General features: G+C 38.0%; 1 protein-coding gene across 1 annotated transcript in view; it reads left to right on the top strand.

Moving 5' to 3' along the window:
• The first annotated feature begins 1157 nt into the window (after positions 1-1157).
• Positions 1158-23578, top strand: part of mid2 (midline 2) — a 180949-nt gene continuing 158528 nt past the window's right edge. Inside the window, exon 1 of the mRNA XM_023959096.1 lies at positions 1158-1531. The gene's annotated coding sequence lies outside the window, so the exon portion shown is untranslated. The remainder of the gene's footprint in view (positions 1532-23578) is intronic.

Genomic DNA, 23578 nt, shown 5'->3' with positions numbered 1-23578 from the left:
GGTTAGATGGAGGAAGCTTATTCGCTGTGGCGACCCCTGAAGGGAAGGAAAAGAAGAAGAATTTGGATGGGATTTTAAAAAAACAAATTGTCCACCCAAAGCTCTTGTGGTCTAGAGAAATATTTCATGAGGATGTTTTTCATATTCTGACACAGCTTTGATGTTAGTCACACTGCAGGATGGTTTACTGCTCTATAAGAGCAGCTCCACATAAATAGATGCAGTATTACAAAATATTTATTTGTGAGTTTGTGGTTTTGCACAATTTGCACACTTTTATTCAACCTTAAATAAGGGATTGAAAAACTCAATGCATGTTTTGTGTCACAAAAGCTGAGGAGTCCCTGTAAAGCTTCTAATGTTGAGCAAGTCATACTGACAGGCTCCAAATGCTCTGCCCTGGAGTATTTTATAGCTTCATTTTGTGTGTTTATATGTTTACATAAAAAGTTTGCAGGTTACGGAAAAAAATATAAAACAATGGACAATACAGGCTTGTGCTGTTTGCAGCCCTTCAGGCTAATTGCAGTTCTGAAATGCAGTATAACTGTTTTACAGAGAAGGCCTGTGAGACAAAGAAAACTGTATTTTGGCTTGCTTGTGGGGATAAAGTTGCAAGGTTGGCAAGTCTCCCCTGCTAATCCTGTGGCCTCCAGCATGTTGCAAAGATAGTCTGTCCCAAATACATGCAGTAGGTCAGTTTAACATACATTTCTGCTCAGATATTTTGCGGTCTCTGACAATAAATCTGGAGGGAAAATTTGATGTTTCTTTCTTTTTTTTTAAATTATTGCATAAGCAAAAGGTAAATTTTTACCTTTTTAAAAAAGTATTGGAAAATAAAATATTTTGTGAAATTGCTCTTGTAGTATAATTGGTCTCCAGTTGGGAGTTATTTTTACTAAGTGGGCATTGTCTGTGTCATGGCAAGATTGTAATTCATTTTTAATAACGACCATGTGTTTTTTTTTTTAATCCACAATTTGAATAAAATAAATAAATGGGTTAAAAATAAAAGGACATATTTTTAGTATCTATAGTTCTTTGGAAATCTATAAAGACTGCACTGTTGAAAGTGAACAGAAATGACAGCGACGCCGTGAGGCCACGCGGGAGGAGAGCGCGGGTGGAGCAAAAGAGACGTTGTGCGCACAGCTCGGGGTTTTCACAGTGGAGCAGTGGAGTAACCGATCCCAGATGCTGCCGTGAGGGATCGAGAGCTATTCCCGTATCCCTGTGGGTTGCCCACGTGACTCCTCGGGGATTGTTTGGTGTGGGGACCACGTCAGGCGGCAGGGAGAGCGCGCAACGTTGCGCGCAACTGAGTTGGAAAGCAGCACCCAGAAGAGGAAGACGCGCTCTCGCTCCTCCGGCGGCTCGTCATCCAGATGTGTTTTGGGGCGTTGACTCTCGTCTCTCACCCACTCTGATGCTCAGTCGCACCTTTGTCCAAACTTTCCGTCCAGGATCTGTGATCTTCTCCAACTGTTCTTCCACGAGGGTCCATCCAGAGCTGTCACGGGGGGCGGAGGTAAGCTGCGCGTCTTTGTTGTGTTTATTTTTGGTGGAGTAGCCTCAGGACAACGTGCGCTGAAGGATAAGCGCTGACTGAAGCATCCGTCAATGCGCGAAGGGCGCGTTCTGTTCTAATGACCCACATCCATGGAGGAGGGGGGGGGGGGGCAGAATGAAAAACAAGCAGAGCATGACTGACCATCTCATTCTGTTTTAAATGAGGTGTGCCACTTTTACACCACAAGCATTTTTTTTTTGGAGAGTCAGGAAACTGTTTCTACAAGATTTTGTGGGCATTATTTTGAGTTTCTTTTATGCACATTTCATGCACACCACACGTATCCTCTGTGGTATTGCATAGCATTTCAGGAACCAAGGCAGCCACCATAACTGACACCTGATCCGGGAGCCTGATGTCAGTGAGACGCTTTGTTTGAAGAACACTCAAAAAAGCTGGGAATAGCTCCTGGAGTGTGACATGAATACATTTCACAATAGATTACAACTCAGTTAAAAACTGAAATTAATTACCATAATTTTTAGAGTCACATTTTTTGTTATTGACACAATTTTTGTTATGGTTTGGCAAAGGGTGCTACTTATATCAACCTTTTCCTCTTTATTAGGCATTTTTTGGCTGCTGTGACTTAAACTGTGAAAAATGTAGTAAAGTACGTTTTTTGTTTTGTTTTCTCATTCCTAGTGACATTAGGGAGAAAGTGGCACAGCGGCAGAGTGTAAAATGTCAATGGGCAGCAACTGATCAATAATGAATGAGTCAAAACAATGCAGGGCAGGGAAAGAGGGGTCAACTGTCACGAAGTGCTGCTTGTCCCTTTTTTCACCAAGGCTACCCATTGATTCAATAGAAACCAATACATTAGTGACACAATAAAACCAAGTGCTGTGTCTGTTGCTGGGGAATTCAGCGGCACATTTGATGAAGTGGTGTTTCACAGTCTTTTAAAGTGATTTATGGTCCCCTGCACTCTTTTCTTGCTCTGTGGTTAATGCACGATCAAAGTGGCTAATGAGGCAGGTCTCAGTGGATGGGGGCTCGACACCCAAATGCAGTCGAGCTAGTCGTGAGAGTATAGCTGACACCCTCATTCATCATGGTTCTACAGGCCTGCTCTTTCCAATTTATCTGCTTTTTTTTCCTTCCCCCTTTACGCTCTTAGATGGTAATTATTATGATGTTTTAATGATGACAACAGTAGTCACTTTTTTGTGACAGGGACAGGGGTGTCTGTCAGTTGACACGCAACTAGAATTTTGCAGCTGCAGAGGATTCCATGAATAGAACTGAGAGGTACATGTTAGACTGTGTGTCTTAGCTGGCATTGCTCACACAGAACCAAAAAAGAAAAAAAGAAAAAATTTAATTCTTAAGGAAAAAACAAGTCTTCAAAAAGTACTGTTTTTTTTCTGACTATAAGACGCTCCAGGGTACATGCCACAGCAGCCAAAAAGTGCCTAGAAAAAAAGAAACGATCATATATAAGTCACACTTTTGAGAGAATTTAATTAAACAAAATACAGAAAAGGGATCTTAATCTTGAAAGGCAAATCCTATTTGCAGCAAAATTTCACTGTACTTGTACAATGACAATAAAGCTATAACTTTGATGACTTCTTTTCAATTTTTATAATGGAATGGATAACAGTAATAGTCAAAATATCTGTACACTTCACTACCATAATACATTGATTCCTATTTAGCTTCATGAAACATAGGAGTAGTTTAGAATAGCCCAACATATGAACAATTATTCAGATAACCATATCATAAAGAACATGCTAACAAGTCATTTAAACTCTTTATATTACTTCAAATGACTAAATCCGTTCAATTCTTCATCCTCTGTTTCACTTTGGAACAATTCTGCTTAGCCCGGCGTAAGACTGAATGACTCTTCTTCCTCTCTGATGTTGTCAGTAGCAAATACTGATACACACACCTACAGTGCCTTCTAGCTGTTGTGCATTTTTTCTTTTTTTTAAAAACACATATAAGTCACAACTGAGTATACTTTGCACCCCCGCCCAAATACATGCAAAAAAAATGCGATTTATACTCCAAAAATAGGGTATATGTATTATTTATTTTTTAAGATTAAAAAGAAAGAAAAAATTAACTTGTATAGTTGCTAAACTAACTCTTATCACCTTAAATGCCCAATATGATCTTCAGTGGCTATCATTTTGCTATTAATTTTTAATGTTTCAAGCTTTAAATAATGTAAAATGTTCTGGGTAATAATAAAAGCTGTGTTTAGCTGAAAGAGAGCTCAGTCTGTTGTTGATACACAAGAGTGTCATCAGCATAGAAATAGAAATGTTATTTGACTTTTAGTCCTTTTTTTTAATTATAATTTGTGTTTTTAAAACTCACACATAAGAACCTGGATCAATTTTTTCATCAAGTAACTGAAAGTTTCAAATATGCTTCAAAGAAATTCTAAAAAAGTTTTTAGTAAGTTTGAGTCATGGCATCTCAACGTAAAATCTTCTTCCTTTCACCACTCATGCTAGTGGCTTGACTGGTCTGACTACTTTCTTTTCCTTTCCTTTCCTTTTTTTTTAACCTCTTTTCTATAACCTTTTGAAACCCTCTAAGTGGTTTTGTCAATAGCTGCTGACAATTTTCTGATTCTAAAGGCGTTTAACATACATACAGTCTAATCTAAAGGAAAGTATCAATGTACTTGACTTCATGTGCCGTGGCGCGGTTCTCATCAATCTTCATTATCTTGTCTCTCGATTCACCCATGCAATTAAATTTCCATGTTTTGAAAATATAAAATCTGTGTTCTGGTCTGAATCACTACATTGTCCGAATTGTGTGGTATGCAAAATGTATTATTATAACTTAATATAAAAGTTTTGTAAAGAATAACTATACCCTTTAACACATTTTCAGTGATAGTCTTTTTTTATTTTATTTTTTACAAATATTAAATCTTTACATTAAATTGCAAGCTACTTTTTACTAATCGTGATTTTTGTTTTAGAAGCACGGAAAATAAAAATGTTGATTTAAACATAATTTCTGACTGAAATTATAAAGAAGGTCAGCATAGGTTCCACATAGAAGCTTTATTAAAAATGTCCAGTTTCCAGATCTGTCTGAAGCAAACAAAAAATGTATTTTTTCCTAGTGAATACTTTCTACACTTTTTTTATTGTTTTGATCCATCTTATAATCTGTTTAACACTTTTGCAATTAACGGTGTATTATAACAGAATGGTGTTGTACGTTAAATCCTTGGCTTCGTCAGTCTGGCTACTTTTAATTTCCTTTTTTATTTTCACGTCTTTTTTACAACCTTTTCAAAAACTATAGTTATTTTGTCAAGAGCTTAAGAAAATTTTCTGATTCTAAAGGTGTTTAATATTCACACAGTCTACATGGCACAATGAGTAATTGTTGGAGGACCTGGAAAGAAGAAGGTATTTATCTCTGTTTTCACAGTCCTATGATCCCAATAAAACTGTGAAAGCTTTATAGTAAATATTTTTTGTTGTTTTTGCTTTGATTTAACTCATTAGGATTTGGAACAGCAAGCTGGAACAGAGAGCTTTTGATCTGTTTCAAGTGCAGCTTCTTTCATCACATTGCTCCTCCAAATCCATCTCATATACAGCCTATTGTGCCAACAGGAGCCCAGATTAAACATTATCCTGTTAACTTCACAATAAATTATGTTTTGTGCCATCTCTTTTCTTTCAAAGAGAAGGATGTCAGTTACATTTCCTGCAGGGCAGTTTCATGCCTTTCTCAACACAAAACCAAAAGGATAATGAAGCCAGTTTCATTTTTTGAAGCGAGTGAATGCAAAGCCGGGTCTCCTCCTTCTGTGCTGTGTTTTTTGTTAATTTTTTTTTTACACAAATTCACGCATGAACTCTGCTTGCTTCTGTAGACCCCTGTGTGAGTGTGGGTGTGTAGTGCTTTTCTTATCAAAAAGACTGACAGTGTGGCAGGTCAGCCTCTGGAAGGGAAAAGATGCAACAGCGGCTGAGCTGAGCTGAACTGGAATCCATGTCTTTTCCAGCAGAGAGGCTGAAGAAAAAAACCTTCTGCTCAACAAACAGCTCATTCAGAGTACACACGTCAATAATAAAGGGCTTTTACTTCAACCTTCGGGTGATCATCTCACAGCTGCAAAAACAAAACAAAAAAGGGGGGGGGGGTAACATACTTCAACCCCCCCCCCTAGAAATAGGTCAAGGATTCCTAAAATCTGAAAATTGTCTTTAAAGACCCACTTTGATGAAGATTGTGTTTTTAACATGTGCTTATGTCCTTTTGTTTGTTATGGAGGATATATATTAAGAAAGTTGAGATTAAAATTGCATTTCCTAGTATTTCTCTATTCAAATCCCAGTGAATCAGGAGAAAATGAAATAAAACAGTTTGAAAAAGATTGCAGTTGCGATGTAGATTCTACAATGGACAGGCACAAGCTCCCTGCACTGCTCCATTCACATGCATCCACCTGCAGATAAATAGATCCATGTATATCTTCATTTTCCTGGCATCTGTCTCAAAACTGTTTGGCTGGCGAGCTCCAGTGTTGCTCACCATTATTGTTGCACCGGTAATTTTAGTTTGGGATTGTAAGAAGCTGCTGGCTAGAGGGAGAGAGTGTAAGCAGATGGGAAGACGGGAAGAGGTGAAGGGCCTACTCCATACCAACGGTCCCGCTCACAATTCGCATCTGAATTGCGAGCAGGGGGAAAAAAAGGATTAACAGGTAATCAATATAAATAAAATTTACCCTAAATCACAAAAAGGGGTTTATACAAAAACACACCTAGTGTGTCAGAAGATCCTGAACCCCCTGTTGTAACAGTCAAATATGTCCAACACAAGAGGATTTCAGCTTCTATCTGTGTGCTCAACTTTTGGACAGGACAAGTTAAAAAAAAATAAAAAAAGATGATTCCTCATAACCCACTTTGTTTTTCTTTGACCAGGATGCTTTGAACATGACAGAAGAAATAAAGATACAACGTTTAAATAGTCACAGAAGTTAATAAGTATACAAAAATGTCATTCCCCTTTCTTTGAGTTATAGCTGTGACAACGTCTCCAACTATCACATCTAACTGAGTCTTCAGAAGCGTCTCCCACTGCTGTTTTGACAGGAGCGTGTGACCGCAGAAATGAGGGGGCGGCCTCTCCCCTGCCACATTATGCCATCAAAATAGAAGAAATGATGAGATGTACCAGTCCTGATATCTGGAGCTTTCTCTGCTGGATTGTCCTCTGGGCTGAAAGCTTGACAAAGCAGACTGTTTATTTGCTATAGCAGTCATTGATGTGGGCAGTTTGAACCGCAGGAGGCAAATCTTTAAAGCCTGAACTCTGAGGATGCATGAAAACGATCAGCCGCAGAGCAGTGGTGCAAGATCAAGCTATCTCACAGGATGGTTTTCAAATTAATCCTCCTTTAGGGAGACTGCTGTGTCCTCCACGTCCTTCATGCACATTAGCTCTCAGACATACAGGCAGGCACACGCTGCCTTTATTGGAGCATCCTGATCAGCCACATGTGAATGCACGGTTGGCTAACCGGAATCCCTAAAAAGCTTAGTTGGATGCATTTAATGCAACAGCAACTAGAGAACTGGACCGAGCGAGTTTGACGTCACCCATGGAAAATGACTTAATTGTGGCTTCGAACAAAGGCAGTCAATTTAGTCACCATCTTTTTGTGATATGGATGTTGCCATGTTAGATCGTATGGTCTGAGTCAACATTTCTATAGCAATCACTCTGGAGCCATTGACAGTAAAATGAGAACTGGACTGAACAACCCCTTCCCCTTTGCATTCCAGGTAGGAAGTCCCAAAAAGCTGAAATCCCATAGACTACTATTGAGCAATAAACAGCCATCAATCAGTCATTATGTTCATCAGAATAACCATTCTTGCTCTACTACCCTTTTTTAACATGTTCTTGACAATCCTGATTTTTTTTTTGTTTTCCTAGCAATTTTACTGTAGTGCAAGTTATTGTATATGTAAACTGACCAATCGGATGCCTTGATAAAAGTATGTGACCAAAGCGTTTGATTGACAGATTCTCCCGAGCCCACTTTCAGTGGAAGGGGTGTGGCCTTTTAATATGCTCACTCCTGATTGGAGAGAGTGGTACCCTTAGAAATGTAGACAAATCAATCTAGGCTTACTGAGGAAATCTGGTTCCGAAAAAGTGAATGACACATCACGGAAAATATGACTTAATTTGGTTGGAACGGGATGCCAGCATTTTCTGGAGGAGACGTCACACAAAAAAAAAATCAATGTCTGATCCAGACATTGATTGAAAACACTAAAACCCAAATAAACGTGCAAACAAAACAATTTTACTCTTGAAACCTAAAAATATTTGCAATGACAACAATTTTCCCGTAAGAGACTTTCTCTCTCTCTTCTGCCCTAGAAACAGAGCAAGGCACCATGTTACAAATGTGCCACAAAAGTCAGCCTATCACAGACATGGCACGACAAGGCTGATTTCTTAAGTATTTAAGGGTGTATTCAGACTGGACACAATTAGTTCTCTTAAGGTTAACCAGGGTTTATTTCCCCCGATAATCTGGAACACACTTTCAGTTTGAATGCATTCAAGCGCTTCCGGGAACTGCTGGGACTCATCTTTTGAGGTGGTCTCGATTTGTTTCCAATCGAACTGAGCTATGATTTCCTGAGTTTCCTTAGCCTGAATAGGCTCCGTGCTGAACTAAAATGGCCACTCTAGCCGGACATTATTAGATGTAAATATAGTATGAATGTAGCAACCATGATAAGACACAGTGACTCATTGAAATGTGGGTGGATGAATGCAGGCTCAATAAAACAACTTTTAACACATTTATACACATTGTTTCTCACTGTTTTCCCAATCATCTATTTGTCAAAACACTTACCAGCGCACCTTCTTAGCCGTGGTCTCCTCAATAACCGCCTTGCAGCATGCATCCGCTGTACCCAAGCAAGTAAAATGTGTTGTACCTGAAATTGATACAGACGTTCAAAATAGGTCAGAAAAATATAAAGTTTGAGTAAGTTTCTTGACAAGGATAGCAAAGCGAAGGACTTCCATAATTTCTGAATCTAGTTGCTTTGCCCCACCCTCATAACTCCTGGCCAATCACTGAAGAGATCTTTAGTTACGTGGTATTCTTTACAGTCTTTGGTTCAGAACATAAAAGTTCACTTGAAGGCGGTCTGAATACAGACCAAACTCAAGGTTCAGGACTCGACCCAGACCAAATCAAGCGGACTTGGGCCGGTCCAACTGACTTTACCAGTCTTAACACACCCTTATATATAGAATCCTATAATGTTTATGGCTGTTTTTGCACTTGATTTCCTTTTTTCCCTATTTCATACCACTCAATGGCCAGCTACCCTCTTAAGAATATGTATTTGCTGTTGATTTGTCCTGTTCTATATAGCAGCAGCAGATAATGTTTTTAATGATGTTATAATATAGCTGGGGGTTGATGACAAAGTTGCTTGATGAATAGATAAACTGAAAAAGACAGCAGCCTTTTCTTGGCTGTCACAGAATGTTACTTGAAAACACTTTTGGGCGTGAACGGGTTTAGGGGTCTGCTTTGTAATTTAATTTCCTGTGATATGTTATCTTTATTCATAGCTTCTGTCGTGTTGACCCCTCCTGCCATACTAAAAATGTAAAGATTTCCATTTTTAAAGCATATATTACCATTTCTCCTCCATCCTGTTTATTTGTTTTTTTGGCCTTCTTTAGTTTTTCAGTCCTTTCCCAATAAATGCTGATCTCTCACTGAGTTTGATTTGAAGCTCACACACATCCTTCCATCTTTCTATTTATCTCCCTGACAGACTCCTTTTCACTCCTATATTCACAGTTCCTTGGCCTTGTCCACCAACAGAACTGTAAATAAAGTTTATAAAAAGATAATTTTTGTTTTCACTAAACATAGTCTTCTGCACTGAAAGGGTGGCTTAATGGCCTACTTTATAGTGAACCACTTCTTTTTTTCAAGGATTATGCTCCACATCGCTCTATTTATTTCTGTTTATTTTGTCTTCTTGATAGCATGTAATTAAATTTAAGTAAATATTTAGAAGGACTGCAATTTCACAGCCGTGTTCATCGCTTTGTAATTTCGGCTGCTTGTTTGGAGATATAATCATGTTTAGCATGTGTAATTGGGTCATCTGCATCATTGAGCAGTGAGATGTTTCTTATCAGCTCCAAACACAGACAGCCACTGGAGTATTGGGTTTCAATTGGATATCAATAAACATAGACTATATCCGAATTCCCACCCTACTCCCTAACTACTAAAAAACTACATAGTGCGGGACTGTGTGGTGCACTGGATTTTAAAAGCAATTTAGACACCATTCCCACAATTTTTTTTTCTTAAACGGCGAACATGACATCATCGATTTCACAAAGTGAAAATCTTATTGAAATGAGCGATTTGCGACAACCATTTTGGATCCACTTTGCTCTGAAGATGAAAACATCTATATTTTATCAAGAAACACATTTAAATACATTTTCTTTGCAAAAGTTGTTCAAATGCAATGCATTGTGGTCTATATTTGCTAATCTTGTGAACAACGATGCATCCTGGTTTTTCTCAGAGACTTCTGGGAAATTTCTAGTGCACTAAATTTTGGAATTGTAGATTCAGACAGCAGTACAATGGCAAACACACTATATAGTGCACTATATAATACACTATATAATGTGGGGACTATAGTGAAGGAATTTGGACATAGCCATAGTCTCTGTAAAATGCGAAGCTATAGTGTAAATGGGTACAGTCAATGTCTCCATTCTGGTATGAGCTATTTGTAAGTGTTTATCTATCTATCTATCTATCTATCTATCTATCTATCTATCTATCTATCTATCTATCTATCTATCTATCTATCTATCTATCTATCTATCTATCTATCTATCTATCTATCTATCTATCTCTCTATATTAAATAGCGCCTAAGGTACTTCCATCATCCTCATCTGCCATCGTAAGATGTATACTAATAATAAAATAAATATTTGTTCACTATAGTGCAATAAAAGCCATTTATATGTGGGATTTGAATCATTAGAATCATTTCTGTGATTTTATTTCCTGTTCAATAACAGCATGGGCTGTGAGGTGAGGCAGCACCAAGGTCTGCCTCTCAGCAGATTGCGCATTAACATGTGTTTTTGGTTGAGCGTATGCTTTTAGTTTACTCAACGTATGTTTATAATTTAATAGTTTAAATAAAATGTTTAATCTATTGTAGATAATTTTTATTATACGTTTAGGTGAGGAGAGCTCAGTTTTGATCTGATCTAACCACAGCACCTTCTCCCAATCCCTCTCTTAATCATGAAGGTGTTCATTGGTAAACTTCAGGCCCACCTGTACATGTGCCTTCTTAAACACGGGGGCTTTACCAGCACAGCAGTTACCAGTTCAGTCTTTGTGGCGTAATGCATTACCAATGGTTTTCTTGGTGACTGTGGTTCCAGCTGCTTTGAGATCATCATCCAACTCCTGCCGTGTTGTTGTTGGCTTGATTATCACTGTTGTCATTATCATGGAAACCCCATCAGGTGAGATCGGGTTTAAAACCTCAGACCTTTAGGTGGATTGATGGTCACGTTGTAACAATTCCACAGTTGTCCCCTTAACCAACAGCTTCTTGCTGATGGTTTTGTAGTCCATTTCGGTCTTGTGCAGGTCTACAGTCTTCTCCCTTAAATCCAATGAAATCTGTTTAGCCTTTCCCATGTTGGAGAGTTTGGAGTCTGGTTGACTGATTCTGTGGACAGGTGTCTTTTCTACACGTGATTCATTAAAACAGGTGTCTTCAGTATAAGTTGACAGGTTGAGGAGAGTCTAACTGTTCTATGTAAACCAGAACTTTTAATAGTAGCTTGAGGATCAAATATTTATTTCCCGCAAGGAAATGGAAATAATTAGTATATACCGTAAATTCCGGACTACAAAGCGCACCCGATTACAAGCCGCACCCACCCATATTCACGTGTTTGACTGCTTTTATACATACACAAGCCGCGTCAGAGTACAAGCCGCGCATGTGATAGCCGATATTGTCATCCTGACAGATCATATTGTCATCCTGACAGATCACGCCCAGCATCCCAGAGTAAGTGCAATTCATTAGCACATTGTGGGTGGTGCCAGTTTTGCCTCTGGGTCACGTATTTGAGTGTATCGACATCTGACAAACAGCATGGATCTATATTCTGTTCACAAGTCCCTCAGTTATGGTGTTTTTATTTCATTTTTTTTTTTTACTTATTGACAATCTAGGTATCTAACATAAAATTACAAACAGTAACCATATAATCAACATTACATCCCTCAGTTATAATGAGGAAATTTACATCCGCGATTCCACATTTCCCATGAGTCTTAGGGGCTAAAGGCGGGGCCAACGCCCGGCTCGCCATTCTGTTGTACGTGTTTAAGAATTAGCAAGTAACAGCAGTGCATGGAGGGGTGAACGGGAAAAGCTCTCCTTCCGCTTGTGTCGCAGCAGCGTTGGGAGTAACAGGACTGGTTAGAAAACACAACGGTAAAATAAAGCAGCGGCGACTGAAAAGCGCGCGCCTCAGCGCGATACGCGCGCCTCAGTGCGGCGCGTGCGTCAGAATTCAGAAGCCTCTGCACTCCGCGGACGCCTCTGCGCTCCGATCCCGCCCCGCGCGCTCCTTGTCTCCCCTTCCTATCTACTCCGACACCTCTGGCCAGCGCGGCTTCAAGGAGGAGCACTTCGTCCCCGTTGCGCCGGTGGATGGAGCAAATCGTTTCTGTGCAGAGCAATCGGACTTAATACTGTACGTTTTGTGTATGAGGGGCGGGTGCGTTGTTACGTGTGGGAGCCATCAGACTGCCATCGGCCCCGCAGCTCAATCAGCAGGAGAAGATGTCTCCAGCTCACACGGAGGCTGTGAGTTTTTCAAAGCAAAATTCCGCTTTTACGGTTTCCTTAGAAACCGTAAATGGAGTGTACATTCACTCCATGCGCTGTTCTCTCCGTCACGCAGCAAACCGGCTTTTCCAAACCCGTTGGTGACGGTGGACTTTTTTACGCTGCTTTTAACGATTGCTTTTAACTTGAAAGCTTCATCATAATGTAGCGGCGATCACGTGCACGTTGGGTCTAATGGCCCCAAAGGATTCTGGGATGCGGCCGGGCATGCGTGTTTCGTTTTGTTGAACCATGACTGAAGTGTCTAAGACCTGAATTCAAGTCCATGCTGTTTGGCTGCTAAGAGGTGTGTTGAATAAAAATGCCTCGTGCTTGGTGTTAGATAGAGAATTCAAACTATTCACTGAGTTCGAAAATACGTACATGGCGGCCGCCAATTAAATCCATAAATTAGCCGCGTCACTGAAAAAGCCGCAGGGCTGTAAGCGCAGGAAAAAAGTAACGGCTTGTAGTCCGGAAATTACGGTACTTTCTTAAATGTCGATTTCTTGATTTTTTTTTTATGATTTTCTCACTGTTCAAATGAACCTACCATTAGAATGAACGACTGTCAGTTTCTTTTTAAGTGGGCAAACCTACAAAATCACCAAAGGATCAAACACTTATTTCCTCCACTGTACTGTAGGAGACTTTCTAACAGAAATGAGACAACAGCTGCTCTGTGACATTCTTTGCTATCCAAAAACACATCATACATTTTTTCTGTGCAGAAAAAAAAGACAGCATGTGCTTCCTTTTGAACAAAGAATCTTACGCAGACACCTTTGTACTTGAACAGGCGTTACAGTGAATTCAGCGTATTGTAAATTTGTGTAATGCTTTTCAACTTCAGTCTTCTCATCACAATCCCTGTTTAGTGAAACAGCCAAAGGGAATTCCCTCAAGCACAATTTCAGGGGGTAGAACTCTGGAGGGGCTTTTTTTAAGACTGCTTATATATTATATATATATAAGCTGCTGCTTTTGTTTTTCTTTTTTCTGGTCAGCATTTTCTCCTTGAGGACCTGAAAAGGAAAATAATGGCAGTTTGCAAACAAAGCTTATGCTTTAACAAACCTTATAAACGTGGTTATAACAGCACATCAATACTAAAATAATCCAGAACATTTTAGTTTAAATTGAAATCAACAGCAGCTTGGATGTATCAATATGGCCGTTTCTTATGAAATTCATGTATTCTGTGAATATTTATAAAAATGCAAACAGCCATTGTGTAGAAAAAGTCCACCTGCTCATCTCCCTTTTACAGTTTTTCTCAGTCGCTTTAGTACAATTCTTAGATCAGAATTGAAGTTTGCAAATACGTGTGTGCATTTCTCAAAACAATTTGTACAAACAGCAAAACACTATGGATTTCTTGCAAAAGCCTGTAACTTGCTCAAAAACTTTAGTTCATCTCTCAAAACTAAGTCTTTATGTCATTGAACATGTCAGTGCAATCAGAATGTCAAGTCCTTGTGTCATTGTCTACGAACAAGACAGTCAAATTACTTAGTCATGTTGTCAATCTAACTGTGTACTTTAGAGGGAGGTTCTGATGTAAACTATGACTAAAGTTTGGATGACAATTATTGTAAAATGGAAGTTACACCTTTTTTGTTTCATTGTAAGAGACTGGACAAGATTCACATTTACACTTATATTGTTCATATTGTAATTTGTTGACAGACCATGTCCTACCAACATAGAAAAAACCCACTGCAAACAGTAACACAAAAGATGTGTTGAAGATGGGACAATATTCTGTCCAACAGTCCAGGCAGTGCAGTAGGAATTGGTGTGGTCTTCCTACACCTCTTGTCATTCCTGTATGTTAGGCCACAAATTCTCATCCACATCACAGCGAAAATCCTCTCTTGCAATGCAGTGAAATATGTTTGTCACATTGTGACAACTTGGTCAACCATTTTGCAGTTAATGACTTATACGATGAACTAATGACTAGGTGTTTTGAGGAGTAAGACTATTGCACAGTGAACTATATGATACATTTTGATCAACATGACATAAACAATTGATAATGTAGCAAAGAGCAGAGAATTATACATAATCATTTGCATGGATGTACCAAACCAATTGCAACTTGTTCAAAAAAGTGAGAAACTGCTTAAATGATGTGCAGAAGTGACAACATGATGTGAAGATTGAACAAATAGTTTTGGGAATTTCATTCTGATCTGAGAATTGTACTAAAGCGACTGAGAAAAACTGTAATGGTGTCTGAACTGAAGCAGCAGTTTCTGATTTTATTGACTTACTGCTTTCATGGGCGAAGGCAGAAAATCCTCGAAGAGCTCTCTGCACTCTTTTATGCTCTGAAGTTTCCACAGTTACTAAGAATCACTCAGGTTTAACTATGAATATTACAAAGAATCAAGTATTTGTCCTATATATAATAGATCAAGATAAAAGAGAAGTGAAAAAAGGAGTGTTTGAATGGCTTTTCTCTGTTTACACCCTACAACTATTTATACCCAGAGATTCACAAAAGCATTTTATCAACACATATTTGCCAGCTTGTTACATCTAAATTAGAAGTCTTTTAGTGTAAGCTTTCTTTGTAATAACATGCATTTATTCGACTCGATCATTTTTTTTACCTGCCAAATGATTGCCTGGTTGGGACCTACTATGATGAAAATTGTGTTTTTGGTGTTGTTTTTATCATGCTCTATTTTCTGATGGAGGACATTTATTAGAAGCTTAAAATTGCATTTTTGAGTATTTTTTTAATCAATGTGAAGTACAAGCAGACAAAAAATGTCATTTGAAAAAGCTTGTTGCTGTGACGTGCTTCAACCAGCAGGTCGCGAGTTCCCTGTGCCGCTCTATTCCAATTCAAACAGATTCCCTTTTATTTTTTCCTTATCTGAGCTGGCATCTGGCTCAAAGCAGTACAGCTGGATAGCTGCAATATTGCTCGCCATTTTAGTTGCACTGATAATATTGCGTTTGGGGTTGTGAGGGGCTGTAAGCTTGCAAGAGAAAGATGAAAACAAATGGATGATGGGAAGTGAGGGAGGGGCTAACTCCATACCAACAGTCTCACCCACATCATAGAGGGGAATTTTTGATGAACTCCTGCTGTTCTGCAGAAACTATGTCCTAGAAAACGACACACGTTTTTTGATATTGGCTAAAAGCGGCATAATTGTAACTAAAACAACACATGGAACGCTCTTACAGTAAATCAAAACCACACAGTAGCAGCAGGTTTGAAAGTGATACTGTTAGTTTAGTATCAACCCATCAGTTTCCCAGCACAAGACTTGAGTACTTTAACCCTTGTGCTATCCTAGGCACTTTAGTGTTGGGAGTTGGGTCATCTAGACCCACTAGACAGTGCTCTGAACCTTTTTTCTTCAATGATTTGTGATATTCACTGGTGCCCATGGATTACATGAAATCTTTCCACCTTTATCCATCTTTGTCATGGTAGGGAGAACATGTCACTGTAGGGGTGGGGTCATCTAAGATAGCGCAAGGGTTACAAAGAACTGGGCTGACAGGTTTCATTTTGAAAAGCTTGTTGGTGCATGAGGTCTGGACCATTTCTCCAATAATGTTCAGTTTTTACAGTTTTTCTCTGAAAACAGCAGTTTGATCCTCTACTCCTTCATTTTTGTCAATTCTTTGGCAAAACTGATCGACCTCAGTGACATGGGCTTATGTCAAGTGGTCTCTCCAAAGTGCATTGTGGGAAAACACAAGGTTTTCTAACTTTCCAGTCTGAAGCAGCAATTACTAAACCATGTTAGAAGTTAGGCAGTTTTTGTGAGTACAGTGTGTAAAATCCAATGTACTGCACTTTGTTGGTCTTACCCAACATTCCCTGGTCCCTCTTCTCTTTTCCACAATCCTTTGCTGTTCTTTATTGATGAGAAAATCTCCCCAACTAGAGCATACTGATAAATGATCTCAAAACACCATCTTGATAGAGATGATCAGCTTTGGGCATAATTGATTAAAAAAGCCCTTAAAAAACGTGATTAGATTCTGGCTCCTCTGGTTGCATGCTTGTTATCCTGCTCTCCACTTATGCTTAAACTGCTGCAGTAAACAAATCAGTTAAAGCGTGAAGAAAATATGTAGAAGTGGAGCCAGGAGCAACGAAAGTGAAGATGTAAACAAACAGGAATTGCTGTTATTTTCCCAAGGTTAGAATCAAATCATCTGATACATTTTATCAGAGTTACACCTATGCTGGGTTTGCTGCTGAAACATTTTAGATCAAATGTAGCTGTTACTTGTTCTATTCTAAATTAGGAACACATATAGGAGGATAGGAAAATGATGAACCACAGTAAAGTAAAGATGTGTGCATCACTGCAAGAACATTTATTCGAGTTGTTGCTGGGAAAAGATAACACAGTGCATTTATTCATCCTCAGTATTGCTTAAATCTCTGTAGATTATTTTAAAATGTATTGAAATGTGCAGTATTTGGACATAAAAGCATCTTAATAATAAAATATATTATTATTATTAAACTATTATTAAAAACTATTATTTACTTGTGAAATAATGGATTTTACAAGTTAATTTGACCAACAACAGATGAATTCAGTGAAATTTCCTTAGTGATGATAATCTAAAATGGATTATCTGTTGATGTTTTATTTTTTTTCTGTACATGGGGTTGCACAAATATTCTTTCAGTCTCTAAACCTTCAATACGATATTTGGATAATGATTTCTAGCATTTTCTCATTAGCGTCATCCAAAGTCCTTTTTTTTTTTTTTTTTTGCTGCAGACAGCAGCAGTGACAGCTCAAATAATTTTTTGGTGTTCCGAGGTACACTTCTGCTTGGAAAAAGTCCCCCTTTGCTGATTTACTGCGTCCTCCTGCCTGAACATTCCCTTTTCTCTGAAGTTGGTTCACAGTTTAGGTGCAAATAATTAATGACATTTTGAAAAATCCCTTTCAAGATGGTTGAGGAAACTGCACAAGTGAAAAAAAGGAAGCGCAGAAAATGCCTTGAAGCTTTCAGAGAGAGAAAAAAAGGAAAAGCTATGATGGAGTCAATTTTAATGTTTTTGCTGAAAGTAAATCTACTGCTGCTGTTGCTTTTTTTTTTTTTTTTTTACATTTTTTCTGTGAGCATGTCTTTGACCCAGTTTAGCTCCAACTAGGGAGGTAATACAGTTCATACAAAATCGTTTCCCTTTTTCCAGCGTTTTATACATTTTCCCTTATTTTCATAGTAGAGCGAGTAATTAAAACATATTGCTTTAATAACCCTGTAAAGCCCAATATATCAAATAATTGACTTAAAATTTGTTTTTTTGGGAATTAGGATGTTTTTTAAACGCTTTGATGAAATTCACACAAAAATAAAAATAGCAATATCATTTTAAGAGATATAGTATCAATTCAGATACATTAGGTAATTGGGTTACTTTAAGATGCAAAAATCATTCAAAAAAGAAAAACTCTTATTTATCCACTGTCTCAAATTGGATTCACACATTTTTCACATGATGTAACTGCATTATGAAGAAATGATTATCAACTAATTTTGGGTTCTTTAAATAGAGCAAGTAGTCGTTTAAAAAATGGAAAAACAAAAGATGAGTTATTCTCACCATAAAGTCTTGAAAATTAGCTAAACGTTTCCCCCCAAATGTGTTCTAGAGATTTCATGGAAGCAGCTGTATTGAAATGAGCAGGAAAATCCCTTCTACTGCCCCCAGTGGAAAAAAATGCACTACAGGGCAAAACACACACCAATTAAAGGAAATTATTAATCATGCTAATGAGATAGAGGTCGCAGGAATGGGTGTATCAAATATGATGATTATAGGGTTAAAACCTACGAAATGCAGTGTTCTTAAATGTACAGTCTGTGTATGCAGTCTGTGTGATTTAAAGGATGTTCATGTGTGTGCGGAACAATGGCCACCCCTTGTAAAACCAAATAGTTGGTATATATTGTTTTGATCCTTTAATTTGACAGTGACTTCAACACTGCTGATTGTATCTTTGACAGTCAGTGAGAGTCTGTGCTTTAAAGAAATGATTCTGTTGTCTAATCAAATGAGAAACAAATAGTCAGATAAGGTACTATTGTTCATGAAACTATTCAGAAATGTCCAAAACGGAATAAAATAGTTGTCTAAATTGATGGAGCAGAAATCAAAGATTGAATTAAATGTAGGTCAAATCTGAATTCTTCCCCTGCCCCTCTAGCTTCTCCCTATCCCTCCAATTGTAGGGGCATTTGGAGGGTTAGGGGTGTCCGATATAGTTTGAAGAGGAAACCCTCGCGGCGGAAGGCATTTATTTACGTGGGTGGGCTCTGAAGCACAGACATTTACATTTGGTGCGCACCAGTGTGTAAATGTGTGAGTGAATGTGTGAGTGACTGGGTGAATGGGTCTGTGACTGTAAAGCGCTTTGTCCTTGTAGGAAGAAAGGCGCTATATAAGTATATGCCATTTACCATTTATTTACATTTATTGAGTAATGAATTTTTGCTTTAGTCACAACACAACTCCCAGCAACCCCCAGAGCACACTTCATGGATGCCGCACACCTGACCCTCCTTCATTCAGCAACCACAGCATACTTAAGCTCTGCACTGAGCGAAACTCAGTGTGAACTATTGTTTTTGCCACACACTGGCCTTACTGAATGTCATATCTGGATCTGATCTTTTGTTTCCTGACCCTGGTTTGCCTCTGACTCTGTTTGCCTGCCACCTGCCCTGACTCTCGCCTGGATCCTGACTACCTCTGTTACTTCTCTGTTGCTCCCATGCTCGTAATTGATCCCTGCCTGCCTGATTTAGCTTTGTGGATTTTTAGCTGAGCTAATAAACCTGCTGCAATTGGATCCAGCTATCTGCCTGTTCTTGTGACACGTTATGAATTTTCTGAGCGTTGGCAGCTATGTGGGTGATCGGCGACTAATGATGATGTCATTAGAAGACACTATTTTACTTTGGAGGGCTTGACAGGAGAAGAATTTGGATTTGGCCTTGGAGTCCTGTTGTGCATTAGCCAGTAGTTTTAAATAACAGTTAACAAAAACTCTTTGGATGACGTTATCCACCTAGAGCAGGGAAACCACCGTCACCGGATACCAAGTTTCATGACATTCCACCCTTCAGCGAGTGCTCACAAACAGATGATCTGTACAAGTAAGAGGGGAAGCAGCATCAACTAAACCTTTATCCAGGACAAGACTAATGTTTGCAGTCCAAGCAAATGTGTGTGGTCTAAAGCTTATTTAAATCTCAGGAGTATATGAGCCGAGTGATTGAGCTTGGGACTGGAGGAGCAAATGAGAACAATGCTTGAACAAAAAAACATGCTGCTTCCTATTGTACAATGATTTTCCATTTTATAGAACATTCCAGTCTGCTGTCTTTGTTCTCTGATAATGTTAATCTTCCTTTGCACAATTAGTTAAAAGTGCAATGCATTTCAGCAAGCCAAGATGAAAATTTTGATTGATTATTAAGATTTGCATGACTTTGTGTATGAGGACACACTGAACTGCAACATCTCTGCTGGTGTTTGTTAATTTGTCTACAGTTTCCCACTATATATATATATATATATATATATAGCATTTTAAATCAACCACAACATCATACAGTTATGGATGATAGTTAAAATTGTAAAGAAGTAAGTGCTGCAAAAGGCTTAGGAGTCTTCAAAAGCTGAGTTTTAATCTCTCCAGTGAAATGAAATGCTGCACCAGTCAGCCGAGGAGGCTGATCCCAAACAGCTTAAACACAGAAAACAAAGAAATCTCACCCTAAAAGACTGTTTTCCTCATGCAATGATGTTGTGTACTGCTTCCCTACTGTCCACTAAAAGTATAATGTACCATAAGAAAAAGAACAATTAAGGCTTCCCTCTTGAGCTGGCTTTGGACGTTGCAAATGTTTCATGTAAAAAATTTGATTTTTTCAAGGTTTTGGTTACGTTTTTGTTTGATATTATTTAAAGGCATGAGGAATGCACCCTTTATGTGTGGTGTGGCTTTTATTTTGAAATGCAACACAAAACTAGTCAATTTGTGTGTAAATTATATAATGAGATATTACAGTCATTATGTAAACTGAAACTTTATCATAAAAACATTCAAATGTAGCCTTTCCTTTTTCCTATGTATTATTCGATTATATTTATTGAATATGAGCAGTTGGGCATAACTGCTTCACATGGATAAAATGATATTAATCATTTAAAATTTTAGCACCTTTTGTACTTTTGACATAATTTATTGTATAGATGAACAAAAAAACTGTGGTTATCATTTAAATTCCAGAATGAAAACCTCTAATCATATATTAAATATGATTATCACTGGTTCATACTGTCTGACTTCATGAGCCCCGATTATGTCCGTTATTTATTTTAATACCTTGGTAACCAGAAAATGAGCAGTTCTTCTTTTTGCAGCCCTTTCCCACTTTTCATTTGATAAATCCCATCTTCTTATTCATAATTTGATTATATTTTAAAAACATCCTGTTGGTGTGAACATGAATAACAAAAACATCAGTTGGAATATACATTAAAAGAACATTTAAGCTGATTGTATGTAGTTGCATAATCCCTGCAGGTCTCTCTTTGGTGTTTGTTGTTCTAGAGAACACTAGATGGCACTACAGATATGCAGGCTGAGAGAAATCTTATCTCTGCTCAAACACTTGCTCATTTACAGAAAATATTTATGTGATAGTATATTTTTATTGTGTCTTGCACTCTGGATGATAAGAAAACAGATTCACATGTTTCAGCAATGAGCATCAGGATTATTCAACTTGTGTGTCTGGGAGTTTTAAAGCTGGCATCTTTGTTGTTTGTGAATGTTTTTGTTTTTTTAAATCTCAGGTGCAATACATATTATTGCTTCTGCCTTTAAAATGTATCAATTATTGCAAGACAAGGCCTAAAGAATTAATCAATTATGAATAAATGTTTTAAGGAAACATCCAAAATGACATCAGATGCATTCAAAAGGGAGTTTGCTATTGTGCGACTGGCCGACATTTTAACTTCAGGGACACTAATCAGTGATCTTATTTATGTGCCCTCAGTCTTTTGAGCAGTGTTCAGCTGATGCCTGATGCAATCTTATTTGGTCAACCCTTCTTTGATGTTTTCACCCCCTCTGTTCCTTTGTCCCATGTGAGTCCTTGCAGTAATAATCAATAGCTGCCCTGCTTTGAGCAGCTGTAAGTAGCTATGGCAATTACAAGCCCAGCAAATGCTTCTAGTCGTGATCCATAAAAGAAATATTTCTGGTGGGTACTGGCTCTTGAGGTATATATAGGAAGAACGTTTTTTTAAGGAGAAAATAATTTAATGGAGATATTTAAAATTGACAAGTCTTTGTTTGGAAAACATTAGGGGGTAAGAATGAAGCAATTGATCATATTTATTTATTATGTTGATTTAAGTTGGTAATAGAATCTACCTATATCATTATAAAATGAATTAAATGTACCGATATTGGAAAATGCCATTTAGATTGAGACATGGAACTTTACTGTAACATAAAAACATGATGGCAGGAAAAAAAATCAAGTCATCATTCCAGTCTAATGTGTGGAAACACTTTGAATTCAGCTAAGACATCTGACCATACAGTGTGGTAGAATGTTCTAATAATCTCTTTAGATTATTTCTATGAGGAAAAACAACAGTGGGCTGAACTTTTGGAAACTAAAATGTGAATGGACTTGACATTCATTCTTGTTTACTTGTTTGTTTGTACACATATTTAATTTACACTTGATTATCTTGCAATAAATACAAGGAATATGGAAAATTTCAGCTGCACTGTTCAGTACCAGGTCTTTATCTCTGAGTCACACTGGTTAAAGTTTTGGCTAAAAATGTCCTGGATGGATTTTAGGTCAGTGAATCGGATCATTCAAAATGAACCAATACCAATTATGAATCGTATCAGCAAACCCAGATGATGGTGTGAATCAAAACGTTGTGAAAATGAATTGTCACACCGGCAAAAAATATGCCTCTTTTAAAATCATTCAATCCTTGTTTGAGTCCGATCCTATAACGGAATTGAACAATGTAAAAACATTTCCGAAAGAATGATTCAAGATTTAGCCTCAAGAGATCTAGAAGATCGCATTGGATGACACATGTTACTAGGTTTATTAGTTTAGAGACCCACTCCAATAAAATAGTGTTTTTAACATGTTCTTGTGGTATTTTTCTCATGATTAAAGAAAGAAAAATAAGCTTAAAGTTGCATTTCTGACTATTTCTTTATTCAAATTGTTGTGAATCAGGAGCAAAGAAAAACTACCTTTGGAAAAAACCTGTAGTTCTGATGTGGAAGCTACAATGGGCGGGCCACAAGCTCCCTGCTCCGCTCTATTTTGATGCATCCACTGGTAGACAAATACTGATATTTCTTACCATTTTAGTTGCACCGCTAATGTTAGGCTGGGGTTGTGAGAGGCTGTAAGCTAACAGTAGAGCGTGTAAACAGATTGATGATGAGAAACAGAGGCAGGCCTACTCCAAGGGTCTCCGCCCACAATTTAGAGGTGAATTTCTAATGAACTACTTGCGCTCGGCAGGAACTATATCTTAGAAAACAACAGTTTTTTTTGTTTGTTTGTTTGTTTGTTTGTTTGTTTTTTAGCTAAAAACAGCATATTCATAATTAAAAGACCACTGGGAATGCTTTTACAATAGATCATAAGATGAAAGGAGTTTAATTTTAAGGCCACAACTATGGCAGCCATTCTCCGTCCCGGTCAAACTACTTCCTGCTTCCAAAAAGACTGAAAGGCTGCAGAACGCTTCTGCCAGTTTTAATCAGAACCACAAGGAATGACCACATCGCTCCAGATGTCAAGGTTGTACACTGACTTCTGGTTAAATATGGAATTGATTTCAAAATAATGCAGCTAGTTCATGAATCCCTTCATGGTGTGGGACCTAAATACTTGTCAGATATGTTTTTTTCTTTTTTTTTCTTTTTTTTTGGGGGGGGGGGGTCACAAACTATGCAGAGCTCTGAGATCTGCAGGAA

Source organism: Oryzias latipes, chromosome 10 (assembly GCF_002234675.1).
Source record: "Oryzias latipes chromosome 10, ASM223467v1".
NCBI lineage: Eukaryota > Metazoa > Chordata > Actinopteri > Beloniformes > Adrianichthyidae > Oryzias > Oryzias latipes.
This window is presented reverse-complemented; position numbering and strand designations above follow the sequence as displayed.